Here is a 14,094-nt window from a genome sequence, read left to right as displayed (position 1 = left end):
AACACCTGATTGTGTGATTGTTTGTGCACGTTCAAGCCACATTCAATATATTTTTGACATTGCTATGAGTTCAAGTGCTCTTCTCCAGTAATTCAGTAGCACCTGACCCTCTGCTAACATTGACATTGGCCGACCTTGTCCCTAAATGCCTGTTATCATCAAACAGAGATAATGCAAGCCTGCACTTCCTTCAGGGGTCAAGGCTTCTGATAATGCTGTATGACCATCACCACTCCTCTCAGCGATTGGAATAATTGATAGAGAACATCATTTACGATCTCACAACAGCTGAAGCATATTGTGCTCTAATGGGAATGTGCTTTTGCACATGAGCACACAATCACACACACACACACTCACACTTTGCCTCTTGTGAGTTGGGCTACAAATTGAGAGAGCACCAGTAATACCCAGAGAGCAGAGAGGCTGTGACCATAACTGTCAGCAGCTAATAAATGTGTGAAACTGTGGCCTCTAATTTTCTCAATGACATGAAATAATGGGCAAAGCTTTCACTTCTGTGAAAGACTGTAATGTACCACTCATGACTTCCAGTGTAAACCATTAGCGCGACAGGCAAACCACACACACATAAGTCTTCAGATAAACGAAGCTGTTCGGCCCACCATCATTTTCACATCATATGAGATTATGGAACAAATATGTCAGTTTTACAGCTTTTTCACACTGGAAAATGGCAACAAAAAAAGAAAGTCTATATCCTTGGAGAAATATTGCATTGGATTGCAATGCTATCAGTTATTATGTAATTGATGTAATAGGTCAAAGCAGTGGCAGCAGTACTGCAATGTGACAAGCTTGACTAAATTTCCAATAAGGAAAAAAAAAAACTTGAAATTTCTAGTTCTGTATTTTCCACAAAATGTTAAGCTGCACAAACTGTTTTTAACACTGTTAATAATAAGAAAGGTTTCTTGAGCACCAAATTATCATATTAGAATTTCTGAAGGATAATGTGACAGACAATGTATTAAAATATTCAGTCATTTAAATATACAGTACAGTATAATATACAATAAAATATAACACTACAGTACAGAGAATATACAGTAAAATATAGAATGTACAAATACACATGTATTAACAAAAATATATTTTAATTCTCTTATAACTATATTAACAGTAATAAAACAGTTCATGTGAATTGTAATAATATTTTTACTTTATTTAATAAATACAATAAAAAATGCAGCCTTGGTTAACATGGCTGAGTTCATTCGAAAACATAAAAAAAAAGATAGTAACAGGTAGCACATTGCTTGATAGTATAGTAAAATACAAATAAGCTAAAAGATTGTTAAACTGACATAAACCTGACAATGTATCAGGCAAAAACAAGATTTTTACAGGTTGTCTTGTTTTCCCCTTTAAATCCACCCCCAGCCTAGAGCTAAAACATTAGCCACCTTCATTTTCTGCTTCATTAGGCCTCAGCGAGTGTAATATCGATAGAAGTGTATACAGTGTAATTCTTCTGAGTTAACTATCATTATGTTATTAGTTGATTCAGCTCACTTTTAATCAGCGAAGTGATTTATTCCCCATTAGAACCCTGGACCTGCTCCATCTGCAAATTTGCTGAGCTAGTCGTGCCATTAACTTTAATATTAGACTTAAAAATCAGTTACACAAACACACACTGAGACTGTAGTTCAACTGCACACACACACACAGTCACACCAGACACAAATTCACTACAGGAGAAACCTAGAGGAAAACCTCTGCTGTGAAACTAGCCAACACATGCATCCTAATTAATTAATCAAACAAAACAGTCCTGTCCCTGGTTAGATAACCAAAAAGTGGGAAATTATTCTTAGAATGCAGCAGCTTTTTTACACACGTTCCTTTTATATATGAATACGAACTCATGATTTGCTATTTAGCACTTTTGCTCAGCCATTGCTCAGAAATGTTTCTGTTTACAGGTCCCCATGCCCCCAATAAAGTAAAAGTTTTTATTTTTAATAAATAATTTCAATAAATCAAAATAAACAGCTGGTAAGAGTGTACTGCTTCAGTTTGTAAGCCAGTCAGTTGCATTCATTCATGTTTTATCCTATTCACTCAAAAATGAAAATCCTGTCATCATTTACTCACTTTTACATGTTGTTCTAAACTTACATGCATTTCTTTTGTCTTTCGATTAATGTTGGGAACCAAACAGTTTTACTAACCATTGACTTCCACTGTAAAAACAAACGATCAAAACACATTCAGACATGCATCTTTCAAAATATCTTTATGTTCAACAACAACAAAAATCTACTGTAAGTCATACATGTTCGGAATGACATGAGGGTGAGTAAAATATAACAGACTTTTCAGTTTGGATTGAACTATCCCTTTAACACATGCTTTTACAGAACATGTTGGTGCATTAAAACCAGCACAAGATTAGGAAAAATCAACCTAATACCATTTTTAAATCTACCGAAATAGAGGGTTTAGCTTTGAATTCCTGCAGGGAAAAATAAATGGAGGACTAAAACAAAGACAGGATAGAGAGAATAAATGAGTGCATGTGTTATTTATGTGAACTGCTTGGACATGCTGCTTATCCGCTCGCGATACTATAAAGGGGAATGTGGGCTCCAGAACACACTGAATAAGATTTGTTGGGGGGAGAGAGAGGGGGAGACACATAGAAGGGTTTTAATGCTAAATTGAGTTAGATAGGGAGCGGCCTGTCGGAGAATGCGTGGAGGATGATGAATTATATATGAAGTTAATCTCAGCATGTCTTGCAACCCTTGATGGCTGCCTGGGGGAAAAATAAGCAAAGTGTGGCGGCAGTGGACAAGCCTGACACATTCTCAGCCTCTCCGCTTCACACTCTGCATCCGCAGCACTGGCAGGCCAGGCGACGGCATCTAATGAACAGGGGCAGGGATGGATGGCCGACCTGCACACACCGTGGAGACGGCAAGCCTGTGATATGCATCTGTGATGGCTTTGTGTAAAGCAGAGGAGTTTTGATCATGTGTGGTCTAGATCTGCCCTGACATGCTACACTTTAAAACACAAGCTTCCCACCCACAATGAAGTTTCTGTACTTTTACAGTCCATGATTACTACATAGGCCTTTGTAAAAAAAAATATGTTTATGGAAATATTATAAAATAATTCACAAAGATAAATTTATACACTGAAACAAAATACTGTAGAAACAACTTTCACTCAGAATCACTATAATTTAGTAGAAAGACAGAAATAGGATTTGCTTGTAAAACACACTCCAATAATCTCCAGAAATCAATGTTTTATTTACAACTTCAAAAGATAATGTTTTACAGTGACGCCAAAAAAAGAAAAAGGGAATGTTGAGAATTAGAAGCTGGACATTATATTTCCTTAACTATAAATAATGTACATATTTTTATAATATACACTAGCGTTCAAAAGTTTGGAGTTTTAAAAGATTTGTAAATGTTTCTGAAAGTGTTTCATTTATTTGATCAAAAATAATGTAAAATATTGTTTTAAAATGTAAAATAACCATTTCTATTTTATATATATTTAAAAATTTAATTGTACTTGCTTAATTGCTGAATAACAGTATTAATTTATATATTAAAAAAACAATAAATAAATAAATCAAATTAAAAAAATTCTGACAAAGCTTTTGAGCACTTTTTAAATATTATATATATATATATATATATATATATATATATATATATATATATATATATATATATATATATATATATATTCAATTTTTGTTCTATTTTACTGCAAAAAAAGGAGAAGCTTTTGTCTTAAAGCTTGTACTAAGAAAATAATCAAAAGCTTATTTTTAATACAAACAACAACTACATTATAAAAAAAAGATTAATGGAGTATGTTTTATAAGTAAATACTATTTTAGTTTTTCTACTTGCAATTTGTACTTTGCATTTAAAATTAATTAAAATAATAAAATTCTCTTACATTTGCAGGCTCATGTAAAAATGTCTGAAACCGTTTCTTTCTAACAATTTAGTATAAAGGAAAGAGCTAGAAACACAAGCTTTCTGACCCGTGCAAAGTCACTGCACTCTTGACAGTATTTATAACGTAATGTCAGGGAGATCAACCACATATTAATGACATCTAATTCTTTAATCAACAGCAGATACGCACACATGCATACAGACCTCTGATTTACAGTGGTAAAACCTCAATGAGAGTGAAGGGCATCATCATGTGGACTATGTGATATACCAGTCGTGCCATGACAACACCATCCAAATGTGTGCGTGTGAATTTATGACATTCCGTGATGACTGAACGCACCTTCTTCCCTCGTCGTCAATCAGCGAGTTTTATGAGTGATATCAGCAGACTGGCAGTGTCACAGTAAATTGGCGGGTCAGCGCTCACAGAGCTGATGGCTGCTGAAGGGGAGACAGCGCTCCAAGAGCCGAGTCTTCTGCGCTCTCGGCCCACAACAAAGAGAATCTCATAAAAGTGTTGGAGGCGTGTGCTGTTGTTCAGGTGGAAAGTAGTAACTCAGCATGGGCTGTCGCTGTTAACCCAGAAGTAGTAGGGCACCCATAAATCCACTTTGTTATAAACGAGTAAATTAATGGGAAGAAGATGTGACATTTTCATTGGGGGAGGTTTCATTGGAGTGGACTGTGGTTATGTCTCTTTTACAGGGCAGAAGACTCTGGAGATAGATCATATAATTGCGAAATTTAGAACATCAGGGAGTCAAGTTACAATATAAGTTAATAAAATAAAATAAAATAAATAATTAAATTAAAGTCAAAGATAAAGTTAGAAATCTAAATGTGTCATTCTACATCCCACATTAAATATTTAAAGAACTATGACTCTGTATATCAATAGTGGTTATTTTGTCAGCTTTGCAATATAAACATTATGAATTATATCATGTAAATACTGAAAAAGGCTGAAGCATGAATGAAACATTTACACTACTGTAAATAGGTATATATAAATATATATATATATAAAAAACTAAATATATTACAGCTATAATATATAGTATTTTTTAATTAATTAATTAATTTTTCTACTTAAATATAATATTTTTATATAATTATCTAGTTTATAATTCAATCCGAATTACAAAAAAAGAAAGTTTTGAAATGAATGAACATTTAAATCTGAATAAGGTTATAAATATATAGTGCCAGGCATATTCAGATAAATCGTTGGATTAAAATTTATGTGAAAAAACAAATATGAAGTGGGAAAATATAAATCCTGCACACTACTCAAGTTTGGATTATCAGTCTTGAGGAAGGCAAAATGATTAAAATTATGTTAGTGATTTTTCCCACCTGAATTACGTTGCAACTTCAAACTTGAATAGATAAATTTACACAGATATATATTCTCTAGTCTACATTATATAACTAATTTGAAGACAGTGCTGAACTTGATATGCCGTATGTGCTAAAAAATGTACATTCGGTTCAATTCATATAGCAAGACATTAAATTAAACATGAAATTCTAAAGTAGAGCAACTGAAATAGTATTTTCTTTTAAAACATACGTCATTAATAACAAAAAAAAGGTTGTACAGTGTATATGTGGTCTCATAGTCAACATGGTCAACATCAGCAGCTCTTGACACTGTAGAAAACTGTGGAGGTGACCCTCATGTCTGCCTCTTACTGTGCACTGCAGGCTGTGTCAGTCAGTCATAGAGGAAGTTCAGTGCTTTTTAATCTTTTACACTCTTTTTGTTTGTTTGTGAGTGGCAGCGCATGTGAAAGATTCAGTTGCATAAGACAGGTTGAGTACCATCAAAGCAAAGCTATACACAAAAACTCTTAGAGGGCATATGCAAAAGATGACGAATGCAAGCCTGAAATATTTCATATGTTTATTCCTTTAGACATCAATGCACTGGTGTGTAATCATATATTTTACGTCTCACTCTCAGCCCTTGCATCTTCAGAATACAAATTAAGATATTTTTGATGAAATCCGAGAGCTTTCTGACCCTGCATAGAGAGGAATGCAACTGACAGGCGAGAAGAAATTATTATAGAAGAAGTTAGATTATTTAATGATGTACTTAATATCTTTTAGGGCCTTGAACGTGGTGGTTAGGTCTCTGTGTATGCAGGGTCAGAAAGCTCTCAGATTTTGTCTTAATTTAAATATTTAAATAACTTTACAACTTAATTACAAGTTCAACAGATTAATTAATTTAAACGCTTTTATAAAATCATAAGCTTTACATTTTTGCTTTTAACTATATAGTAAGCATTCACGGTTTCCTCAATTCAGAATTGTTTTAGGGAATCGATGGAATTTAAAATTGGGTTTTTTTTTTCTGTCAACAAAAAACAATTATCTTAAAAGTTCTTAATGAAACTTCAATAGTTCCAAACCTGCAATATTCCTTTGAATGCCCTCCACACATTAAAATATCAATAGCCACGTTTCCACTGTCTCTTCCCGGGGCTTGATCATGCCTCTTCAGTGCTTCCTCGGGGCTGGGCCTGGGTTTTTTGGCCCAGGGAAAACCTAAGCAGGAGCTAGAGGAGTGGTTATGAACAAAGGCGGAGTTTCTCCATGTCTGGAGAGTGCCAGTGCCGCGGATCATTTCATAAAGTTTACAGCTATAACACCAGCATTGAAAACTTTTTAAAATAAGTTGAGCTCAAAACTCTTGATCCGAGAAAAAAAACTTGAGCCGATGTGGATTATTATCACAATACAATATTTATAAGTGATGCAAAAGACTATGCATGCTAGCCATTAATAATGTTACCATAGCACACATGGTAAATGTGACCACTTGTTGAATTTAGACGTTAGCTGATCACAATCGTGTATTTATTTAGTAACATATTTTATCTGTCATTAAGTCTCATCTCGAGAGTTTACCTCTGTGTAGTAAATTAAAAGTATTATTATAAAAATATAGAAATTATCTTTCTTTCTAAATGTGATATAGGCTATATAGGCTACTGTGACTAAACAGAAACAGACAGGACTGAATAAGCAGGCTATCTTAATAACGTCTTATTTCTGTGTGACTAATTTTCAGTCCTGATATATTAATTCATTATGATCAAATAAATTTGTTAAAATTTGTTAAATATTTAACAAAGCATGCAAACAAACGGCCACTTTTATCATCATTTTGTGATCGCGCTAGTTCCAGTGATTTATTTCGTATAGTTTTCTGGTAACTTTGTCGGTGAAATGATGCGGTTGCGTGACGTTGTTTTAGAGGGGCCTGTAATAGGCGGGTTTTAGTGAAGAGCAGTGGAGCTTCTGGCCCGACGGTGGAAACGCAGCGTTATTTTGGCCTCTGTGTTACAGGGTCAAGGCTCCTACCCCCGTCTGGCCCATTTAAAGCACTGGCTTGCACTGGCCCGACAGTGGAAATGTGGCTAATGATTCAACAGAATAACCCAATAATAAATTATATGTACTTTCCAACCACCAGTCCAAGAGTGCGTTTTTATTGTGAATAATGTGGTCTGGCTTAAACAAGCACCTCGCATAATGCGAGATGTCAGAGATTAACCAGCGCCGTCGACATCAACATCGCGCTCTAAACAAACGACAACAGCGTCGCTCATGAGTACACATTCTCCTCCTGTGGTACAGGGGAGACCAACAGTGTAGCAAAGCACATTCGTCTGGCTGCTATAAGTCCTTTGTATCCCACACTCTTAATGACTCCAGGAGGAGTGCGGTGAGTAATGAGCAACTGGGTGTTTGATGAACAGCAGGGTAATTCTGTAAGCCGCCGCATCGAGGCCCAGAGGAATTGAGAGCGGGGCGCAGCTGAGGCTGTCGGCAGCCGCTGACAGGCCCTGAGGTTGATTAAAGTTGACCTTGATCGTGAAGTGAGGAAGAGGGAGAGAGAAAGAAAGGGAGAGAAGCACCGTGTGTGGCTGTAACCCCAGCTGGCCGTCCAGCAATCACCAGAAAACAGCAGCTATTGCACGAGGAGTAATTGCAGTGGAAAAGACTAAAGGAAATCAATGCAGACCAATCGATAACAATTTGATTTTTTTTTATTGCTAATTTCTTTTGAAGAAAGAGGGGGTGCGAGATTGATCAAGTGCATCCGTACTGTATCGGCAGACCTGGTTATTCATTGAAGAGAAATGCCCAGCTGACTGACTGATGAATCGGCTGGGATCATTAAGTGTGAATAAATGCTTGTGATGAACACAAAATGAGCTTGACGCTTAACCTTGATGTAGATTTCACTTATGTAAATACAGAAAAGTTGGGAGAAAAGGAACTATTGCATCTTGTGAGGAGAAATAAAGTACTTTTAAGGCCAAGACTAATCGACTAGGTCTATAATCCCTAAATGCATTAGTATACACACAGTTCTGTCAATTCAATGCCTCAAATGTTAAAACAACTTATATTTAATTTAGAACAATTAAAAAAAAAAACAGATTTTAACAGATATACTAGAAACTTACGATTCAATGAATCAACAGGGCAGTTCGTTTTTGATAATATATTGCATTTCTTGAAATTAGAAACATACCGTTGACGGGTCCTGAGCAGCTTTGCTGTAGTTGATTATGGTGATACGTGCTATGTGTGAGGTGGCAGAAATCCATTGGCTCTATTTTCACTTCATGACACCTGAGTGAGAGACAAAGAAAAACCAACAATTACACATCATTCTGAATCAAACAAGAAGGGGCTTTCTGGGTTGAACTTGTGTAAATAGTAGGAGCCATTTATTTCCATAGCAAATCAGAATTCATGTACATGATCATGCAGAAGTTTGGGATCTGTAAGACTTTTCAGTGCTGTGGAAAGTATCTTATGCTCCCCAAGGCTGCCTTTATTTATATAAAAAAAAAAAAAAAACTTTAAAACAACAGCAATAGTGTGAAATATAATTACAATTTAAAATATCTGTTCTCTGTTTTACTATATATATATATATATATATATATATATATATATATATATATATATATATATTATTATTATTATTTTTTTTTTAATGTAATTTATTCCTGTAATTTCCAGCAGCTGTTACTCCAGTATTCATTGTCACATGATCCTTTAGAAATCATTCTAACAGGTATATTTTTAGCAATAGCCAAAAGTACATTGTATGGGTCTAAATGATTTTTCTTTTATGCCAAGTAAAAATCATGTTCCATGAAGATATTTTGTAAAAAAAAAAAAAAAAAAAAAAAAAAAAATTCTTTTTTTTTTTGTGTAAAAATATATCAAAACTTAATTTTTGATTAGTAATATGCATTGCTAAGAACTTCATTTGGACAACTTTAAAGGCTTTAAAGAAACTTTAAAGAAAGCTTATTTATTCAGCCTTATTTTATGCTTATGCTGATTTAGTGTTGTTTAGTATAAATATTTCCTATTATTATCAAATGTTGAAAAACAGTCATGTTGCTTAATATTTTGTGGTACAAAAATAAATAATAATAATTCTGCATTCTTTAATGAATAGAAAGTCCAAAGGAACCTCATTTATTTGAAATAGAAATCTTTGGTAGCATTAAAAATGTGTCAAATGTCACTTTTGATCAGCTCAGTGTGTCCATGCTAAGTAAAAGTAATTTATTTAAAACACAAAGAAATAAACAAATAACTGACCCCAAACTTAGTGTAAAGCAGTGTACATCTAAGTGGTTCTCAATTATTTTGTCTTCTACCTGTCTAACTTCTGTTTAGTGGCAGATGAGTTTGTGTCAGATGAGTCCAACTGATGCATAGCACTGGTTATTCTGCCTCTCTGAGGTTGCTATAAGGTAAAAGAGTTCCTCTCATTTTTTATCACGACATTTTCTGTCACACTGCTCCTATCGTACTTCAGACTCTGGCTGTTAAAAGATAAAATCATCTTTCACAGTCCTTAATAACCACAAGCAAGCAATCAGAACCTGGAAAACAACTTTATCTCTGTGCTTTCTAATAATATCAGTTAGATACCGTGTTATTTTCTTTGCACTGAAGAGTTCAGAGAGGCACCTAATCGACAAGCAGATCCACCTCAAGCGGTCCTCTTTGGGTACCACTGTGGTCTTATCCAGCGATCTCTGGCGGTGGACGCGCTGCCCTCTGAAGAAAGGCCATTAATCAGTGTTACTTCAGCCCGCTGACATTCTCTCACTCACTCATTCAGTCTCGTATAGCCCGCTCCGTGCCCTCTTCTGCCTTTCTTCAACAATGAATGGACTCAATGAGCCTGTCAATCACAGTTAAAGCCCAACCCCCAATGAGTGTCACCTGGAAAGGATTCCACAACCACTGAATTTACTTCTTTAAACCATTCAGGTCAAAAACGGCTTTAATTTCCAGCCTCTAAATTGCACTTGTGGATAAACTTTTATAAAGGGGGCTTCATTTCCTCAACAGCGGGTGTTTGAAATGCGATTTGGCCCAAGCTGGAGGGAGTGATGTTTGACCTCTGCTGCCACGCTGACTCTGGCTGCAGTCCCAGTAAAGTGGCACTGACACTGATGCAGACGGGTGGCTGAATATGTGAGTGAGTTTAATAGGAATCTCAAAACCAGCAACACACCGTGTCAATCACGAGCCGGTATAAGGTGCATTTGGAGCTCTGACACAGGATGACATGTGTAAGGGAGTCAAATCCACTTCCCCAAGGTTACATTAAGAGCATTCATCACCAAAGGTCACAGTTTAATACATAGACTGCGACCTGGACAGCCACAATATGCACAACCACGACTTGAGCGTCCCTCAAAGGATCCATCTTACAAACTGTCTTTTCAGTATACCAAAAAATGTAAATGTCCAAACATCCATCAGAAAAAGCACTGATTTGCATTGCCTTTGGAAATAGCAGTGCGGTCTGAGCGGAGCTGTTAAAAAAAAAAAAAAGATTCACTGTATGACCCAAACAATCGTCTGTCTGATCTGGTTATGATGAGATGAATGATTAATGGTAGTCTCCACACCCCACATAAAATAAAAGAGAGCGAGAAACACTAAAAGCGAGACTGAGAAAGACTCTGGCAAGGTTGAGAGGACTCCTTGTAAGTGCTGAATTAATTTATGACTCTATCTGAGCTTGAGCAGAGCTAAAATATTCGCTTCGCAGCTCTGATTTTCTTGCCTACTGTCTGAGGTAGCGTCTACAAGCCTGTGAATTAGCATCGGTGCTTAAAGGTGTTCACTCACACACACACACACACGACTCGCCCCGTTGGCAGGTATCTACCCCCCGATGAGTGGAGACAGGGAGTTTTGGAGACTTGTTTCTGCTGCTTGGCTGCTCTCATCTCAGGCTTGGCAATGAACTTGGAGTCTGTGGAGTCTGGGCGATTTGCAGACTACATCAAAAAGAATTTAGGATTTAAAGACTCAGCATGTTCGCACACAAGGGAAACCACAATTTTCTTGGACAAATATGTAAAGGATAGCCTAATGTACAGTCAGTTGGAAATGATCACAAAAGAAATCCCTGAGGGAATTTATTTTGTGTTAGTGACCAGTTGAATGTAAATCATCCTTTAAATGTACTTCCCACATAAAAACTTAAAAATAAAATCACATGAAATATTGATTTGACTTCAAAATATGTTATTGTAAGCTACTACTAAGACAAATAGACCTTGAGATAACAAATAGAAAAGCATGTAACAACAAAACACTGCAACAATAGTAATTTATGTATTATTAATCTGCAGTCCAGCAAAACATATTTAGCCACAGTTCTCTTACCAGCTTTTTGTTCTTCCATGAGAAAGTTTTAATTGCTTTATTTGGGGACTCCTAAACTTTCAGTCATCTTCAATCATGTCTGATGCCCATTCATTTGTGTATATTACAATTCATATTTTTAGGTCTTGGTTGCTAATTTTATTACACTTGAAGATGGTGCTAATGAGCTATTTGAACTTGTGTTGACATGAAAGAGATTGCAGATTGAAGTCATGAATGTATATGGTACTGTATTTGCCATGACCAATGGTGAAATCTACAATTTAGCATCACTATATGCTCAATGAAGCAAATGACCAATCAGAATGAAGTATTCCCGAGACCTGTCCATTCAAAAGTTTAGGGTCAGATTTATTTATTTATTTACTTTTTTATGGAAAGAAATCTCCAAAGATGCATAAACTGATCAAAAGTGACAGTGGAGACTTTTCATTGTTACAGATTCACATTCTGTTCTTTTGAATTTTCTATTTTTCCAAGAAAAATGAGAAATGTTCATCACGGATTTCACAAAACTATTAACCAGCACAACTGTTTTCAACATTGATTATAGTTAAAAAAAAAATTCTTGAGCACCAAAATAAGCATGATTATGATTTCTGAAGGATCACGTGACACTGATGACTGAAGTAATGTCACTGATCAGATTTACTGTGTTAAAATGGAACTTTCCAAGACAAATTTATGCATTCTGTATATCAAATATATCAGATCAGAGTAAATAAATCAAATAAACTACAAACAGTGGTCTTAAAATTCATAGCTCTCTCTCTCTAGGTCTTCTCTTTTTTTGCCTTTCTTAACAAACACCACTTTAGGTTGTTCAGGCACTGATAAGCTAAGCCGTTCCCCAGCGACTCGCCATGGCATTGAATGAGTCTGGATTCAATACATCCCCTGCCCAGCCAATCAATCACTGGCAAGCACTGCAAACTAATCATTTATTGATGGCACGGCACAGCCATGAATTTCTAATAACATTCGTCTTATTTAACAATCCAGATCAAACAGAGAAAATCCAAACATGCTGGAAGGGAAGGGTTAGAAAAAAGAAAAAGAAAAAGAGTTAATTCCTGAGCATATCCTTCTTTTTGGCAGCCAACTGACATATATTGATGGAGAGGGCTGCTGAATAAGAGAGGAGGGCAAGGTGGAGGCAAAAAGGGAGTTTGTGTGTGTGTGTGTGTTTCTGTGTATGTATTAGGGAGCCGGTGCGCGTATTACAAATCTGAATTTCATTGAGTATTTCCTATCAGATCAGGGCATCTAGTTGAAATGTTTCTCTCCCTCGGGGTGATGAGAAGTAGATTTATAGATTAACTTTGTTTTTTTTTTCTTTTTGTTTTTTTACCACTTCATCAATGTGCACTGACTATGTGTGCTAACAGAGCTTCAGGGTTTTGGGTAAAACAATTCCATTGCTGCATGAGTGCAAAGAGCACTGAAGAAATTTGTGTTTGTTAACGAAACAATTCATTCAAAAAAAAAAAAAACAAACAAAAAAAAAACATAATTTACACATCCTGTTATACCAGATCCATATGCATTAGAATAAAAAAATGTAATGCAGATTTTTAATGTACCTCTGTATGTGTGATTGAGAGACTGCTCGATTCAGAATGCTCTACATTTACAGCCTGTTGGGGCCACTGGATTACACATCGTGCCACAGAGACACAAACAGTGACAGACAGAAGGGAGTTCATGCTAAAACAGAAGATGCACACAAGACTCACATTACCTGTGGGGTCAGAAGAGGTTTGTTGGGCCTCTGTCGCCCCCTGCTGGTGAGCACTGGAAGAACAGAACATCTGAAGACGGTATGTGGTGACAGTCCAGCAGTTCTGTTAACGAGGGACGAAAATAATATTATGCAAAGCACACCATGTGAATTATTTAGTCTTAAAATAGTTTTCCAACTTACATATAAGCCAAATAACATGATTTTGAAATATTTTTGAACATAAAAATAATCAAAATATTCAAAATATATTCAGACACACATTACTTCTCTTAAATATGTCACATTTTCTCTCAGACAGGTTCTATCCATTAAGAAGAAGAAAAAAAATAATTATATGTATGTAACATCTACATTTCTTCTCTCAGACAGCAATGAGATTAAACTATAAGCAAATGGAGACTTTTGATGACTTTTGGGGGAAAAAAGACAAGAAAAATAATCTCATATACTCTTTTTTAAAAATGCTTAAAATGTTCTTCACAGCAATGCCATAGATTAGAAGAACCATTTATAGTTCTACAAAAAAAATCTCTCTTTCTGATCTTTTTTTTTTTTTTTTTTTTTATAATTTGAAGAACCTTCTTTTGCCACAAGAACATTTTGTGAAACAAAGGTTCTTCATATGTTAAAGGTTCTTTATGGAACCATTTA

This window comes from Carassius gibelio, chromosome B20 (genome assembly GCF_023724105.1).
Source record: "Carassius gibelio isolate Cgi1373 ecotype wild population from Czech Republic chromosome B20, carGib1.2-hapl.c, whole genome shotgun sequence".
Taxonomy (NCBI): domain Eukaryota; kingdom Metazoa; phylum Chordata; class Actinopteri; order Cypriniformes; family Cyprinidae; genus Carassius; species Carassius gibelio.
The sequence above is the reverse complement of the archived record's forward strand: the minus strand, read 5'-3'. Positions refer to the sequence as shown.